The following is a 4805-nucleotide window of genomic DNA, read 5'->3' as shown; positions in this document are numbered from 1 at the left end:
CTCAAAAAAAAAAAAAAAAAAAAAGATAAAAAAGAGGCTTCCTAAAGCTTTATGGTAAGAAAGTAAGAATTGGATCGAGATTAGACTCTCATCTACATATTCTGAAAATAAGTTACCTGCTGTAAAATGGGATGCCTAGTCCATCCTGGTCCTTGGGCAAAGGTCAGCCGCGCCCTTCCCCTTCCCCAGTCACAGGCAGAATGGGACCCTGTTCCCTGGAGGTTCTCACTGTTAGGCCATGCACTGGGATCCTCCGCCAAACTTTTCATTCCAAGTCTAAGACTTGCCCACAGTTTCACAGTATAAACCTCTATTTGCTACTTAACATGTGAAACAGTTGGATTGCAGTGAGGTTCATTTTACCTTAGACTGACTGAGTGGGAAGGAGCAAGACTGGAATCAAAGCCGCCCTTTTGGTTGAACACTCTACCTAGTTACACTAATGGCTCAACAAGTGGGTTAATAAGTGATGGGGATGGGCATCAGGTCAAAGAGCAGAAGAAAATCTGTCAGCAACTCCAGGTGTGGGGCTTGGGTGAGAGACTTCATTCATTTATTCATTCAGTCCTTTATGAATTCATTAGCACATCATTAGGTAGCACTTACCATACACAGAACTGGCAAATGCAGGAGTCCCAGAGCCTAGGGTTTAGGGGCTACCAGGTGAGTGTTCAGATCCAGGGTTCAGGGCATGGAGGGAGCCAGAAGCTCAGTGCCAGAGCTGTCTTTGGATCAGGGATGGACCTAGGCCCCTGAGAACAGGTCGTCTGTCTGACAATTTGCTTGAGACCATTTGGCCTGACACTCTATAGTAACACTTATCAAGTGAATACATGGCTAATATCATAGGATTACTTCTAGCCTCAGTGAGATCTTTTGCATTTTGCATTCTTTTAGAAGTCTTTGCTTATCCAGACTATTTCTGAACATTTCAAAGATTTTTTTATCCTATTTTTACAAAAGACCCCTGCCTCATTTTGAAATATTTATTCAAATATTTAAAATATTTTATATTAGTTCCATGAATTAAATACGCTGAGCATTTTTATTTCTTCTTTGCTTTATATATATTTTTTTTTTTTTTTTTTTTTTTTTTTTTGAGTTGGAGTCTCACTCTGTCGCCCAGACTGGAGTGCAGTGGCTGCTCCCGGCCACCGCAGCCTCGACCTGCTGGGCTCTGGCGATCCTTCCTTCTCAGCCTTCCAAGTAGCTGGAACTACAGGCGTGCACTACCACATCTGGCCGATTTTTGATTTGTTGTAGAGATGAGGTCTCGCTAAGTTGCCCAGGTGGGTCTCGAACCCGTGGGATCAGGCAATCCACTCACCTCAGCCTCCCAAAGGCGCGGGATTACAGGCTGAACCACCAAGCCTGGCTGTATTTTTTATTTTTATTTTTAATTTTTTTTCAGGAGGAGGTAAGGAAATATAGTAGCAAATTTTGAGGTACTACGAGGATTTGTTAAAATAAACTAGGGCAGACCCAATCCTCTTTTTCCATATTTATTCATTCCCTTTGGCAGTGTGGGGGAGATAACTGTCAAACTGAAATAATGAGATTAGAAAATATGATTAAATGTGGAGTTTGAGGATAGCCACACAGAAGGCATGTATGCAGTCAGCATTCCAAAGTAGAGAAGTTAAGGTTTCACTTATCTAGTCAGCGACAAAGAGATTTTAGAGATTTTCCTGTATTTTCCATACCAGACCAGCTGGTATATTACAACCATTGATTGGTTGTGGATTGCTACATTCCAAGGAAACTTAGTTTATTACTTGGTGAGGAGGGGTGGGAATCTAAGGGAGTCTTACCTCTGGCACTGTCTCCTTCCTAATTATTTACAGAAAAAAAGACAAGTTGCAGCTGCACGCCATGTGATTCAGGCTGCATAGCCACATTGTTCTCAAGGCTCAGAATAATTTAAAGTTCCAAAAACTTTTAACTTGGAATTCTTTGCTCTTGCATAATATAGGTTGAATAAAAGACATTTAGCTCTGATTTTAGTATCCAAATTATAAATTAACTGGGATAGTTAAATAGGAAGAATTGCTACTTTTATATGAATTATTATTCTACTTTTGACCTCATTTTAAAGAAATGTAGATTTCTAAATATTTTTTACAAAATTAATGCATAATCATAAAATAAAAGGGAAACAGTAGGAAAATTAGAAATAGGGAAAACACCTAAAACAATATTGCTTAATGACATTAACTGTTTGCATTACCAGTTTTTACCAAGTGCGTGCTTTTCTTGATATATTTTGCCATTTTACTCTATATAGGTATTTCTCTGAGCTTTCCCATTGGTTTTATACATGAAGCTGCTTTCTTGTTATTTTATAAATTTCTGTGAAATATTTTACCAACAGAATGAGTGGAATATTCTATCTAGAACATGAAACATTTCACTCTGCTCCATCTCTCAGATATCCATTTTGTCCTCCCATGTACATTTTTTGCCATTGACCTTTTACTGCTTTTAACATTTTTTATAAATTAGTTTTCCAGAATCGGAACAACTAGATCAAAAAGAATAATAACATTTAAGGACATTCAACATATTGTAAATAAATGTTGCTTTCTTTCCCTTTATATTGACTTAGCGCGCTTTTGTTACTATTGGTAAAATGAGTTTTTAATACAAAACTCACATCTGTCTGTAGTCTCTTTATGGTCTGATTTTTACAGATTCCTTCTAAGTCCCCTGGTGTTCAGGCTGGTGATGTGTTCAAGGTGAGGCTGTGAAGGCTATTCCTCACTCCACAGATGGAGATTCAGAGTCACTTCCCTATTTCCTCTCTAGACAGCTGTTCCCGTGGTCTCAGAAGGGCCAGGCAAAAGGAGGAAATGCAGAGGATGTTGTTGTCTGAATACAAGGGGATTAATCACTCCATAAGCACTGATTTCCTCGGACAATTTAATTAGAGGCTTTAGACATGCTAGATTATTTTATGTCAAGTCAGAATGTGTATATAGATAAAGTGACTAAAAATCCCATAAAAGCTTAAAATGAAAACACATTAAACGTCCAGAAGCTTCCAAACAACGTCAAAATGGGCTTAATCTTCTATATCCTAGACCAACTGCTTATAAGATCTGTAGTGGGGATAAGGAAGTTAATGAGGGAAAGGGAGAAAAGCAGAAAGAGAAAACCTCACTGTACAACATATGAATCCCTTTCGGTTACCCCCCCCAAAAAAGAAAGAAAGAAATACAATTTAGTTATAAATCCCAGAGGGTTTTAACAGAAATCATTTGATAGCTTAACTTACAGGAACAAAAACATTTATTTCCTATGTCATCAATTAAAGAATTGTTTTCCTGCTAAGTAAATTCTATTCTGAGACATTAATATCCCTGGGTACATCCTAAAATGGATGTGTAAGTCTAGTGTGTCCCATTAGCAATGCCAAGCTCTCAATCCTTTGTTTTTATCAAGTTTTTAGCTCTGGATTTTACAAGACAATTTTTCCAATTTGGGGGACATATTTACACTCCTGTTATGTTGTTTTAGCTATTCAAAGCTTTTGCTTGAAGTTTAGAAATATGTTTTGGGAGCATTGTGGGCCTTAGGCTGCCGTGGGCGAGTCACGGGCAGTCGGGTGGGCAGTCAGTTTCCTGCTGGCCTCTGCCGGGAGGCGGGTGCTGTTGGCGGACTCCGAGTCCCGACCTCTGTGCCTGCGCTTCCCCGATCTCTCATGTGTCCTAGCGCTGTCCATTTCTCCACCCCTGGCACACCGCTCCGTACACAGCAGGTACTCAATAAATGGGGTTTAAATGAAAACAAAAACAAAAACAAAAAAAAGAAATATGTTTTGGATCTGGAGAATGTTATTCAGGAAAGATGCTCAAGAGAGATTGTTTTCAATTAGCTGAGTAACAACTGAATTTGTTGAGACATAGAAATAATTTTCTTTCTTTTCTTTTTTTTTTTTTTAAGAATTCCTCATGAAATCAGCAGTTTGAAACTCTGCAGATGCTCTGAGATTTCCCTTGGGGTCTTGTAATGCTCTGACTTTGTTACTCCTTAAGAGAGTATATAAGCGATTTATAAATGGGCTGTTGGGGTGAGGTTGTTCTTTGCTAGAGTTGCCCCTTGCATTACGTGAAGACAGATTGTCAACACCACAACAGAATCCTTTGAAAAGAGGAACTTCTGTTCGCAGCCATGCCAGCATCTTTTGTTTTTTGACTTAATAATGATGGCTGGCTTTACTGGAGTTAGGTATAGTTATAGTTTTGATTTATATTTCTCTGATGATTAGTAAGGCTGAGCATTTTTTCACGTGTCTGTTGGCTGCTTGTATGTCATCTTTTGAGAAGCGTCTGTTCATGTCATTTGCCCACTTTTTTTTGAGTTGGAGTCTCACTCTGTCACCCAGGCTGGAATGCAGTGGCCGCTCCTGGTCACCACAGCCTCTACCTGCTGGGCTCAGGCAATCCTTCTGCCTCAGCTTCCAAGTAGCTGGAACTACAGGCAGGTGCTACCCCATTCAGCTAATATTTTTGATTTATTGTAGAGATGAGGTCTGGCCAAGTTGCCCAGGCAGGTCTTGAACCCAAAGGCTCAGGCACTTCACTCACCTCAGCCTCCCAAAGTGCTAGGATTACAGGCTGAGCCACCGAGTCTGGCTATTGCCCACTTTTTAATGTCTTTTTATTTGTTTGCTTTTCCTTTTCACTTCGTTTGAGTTACTTGTAGATCCTGGATGTTAGGCCTTTTTCAGATGACATCGTATTCAAATACTTTTTCCCATTCTGTGTGTTGTCTCTTTACTCTCTCTCTTTTTTTTTTTTTTTTTT

Source organism: Carlito syrichta, unplaced genomic scaffold, assembly GCF_000164805.1.
Source record: "Carlito syrichta isolate Samal-C Ts95f unplaced genomic scaffold, Tarsius_syrichta-2.0.1 Scaffold302261, whole genome shotgun sequence".
Classification (NCBI taxonomy): domain Eukaryota; kingdom Metazoa; phylum Chordata; class Mammalia; order Primates; family Tarsiidae; genus Carlito; species Carlito syrichta.
This window is presented reverse-complemented; position numbering follows the sequence as displayed.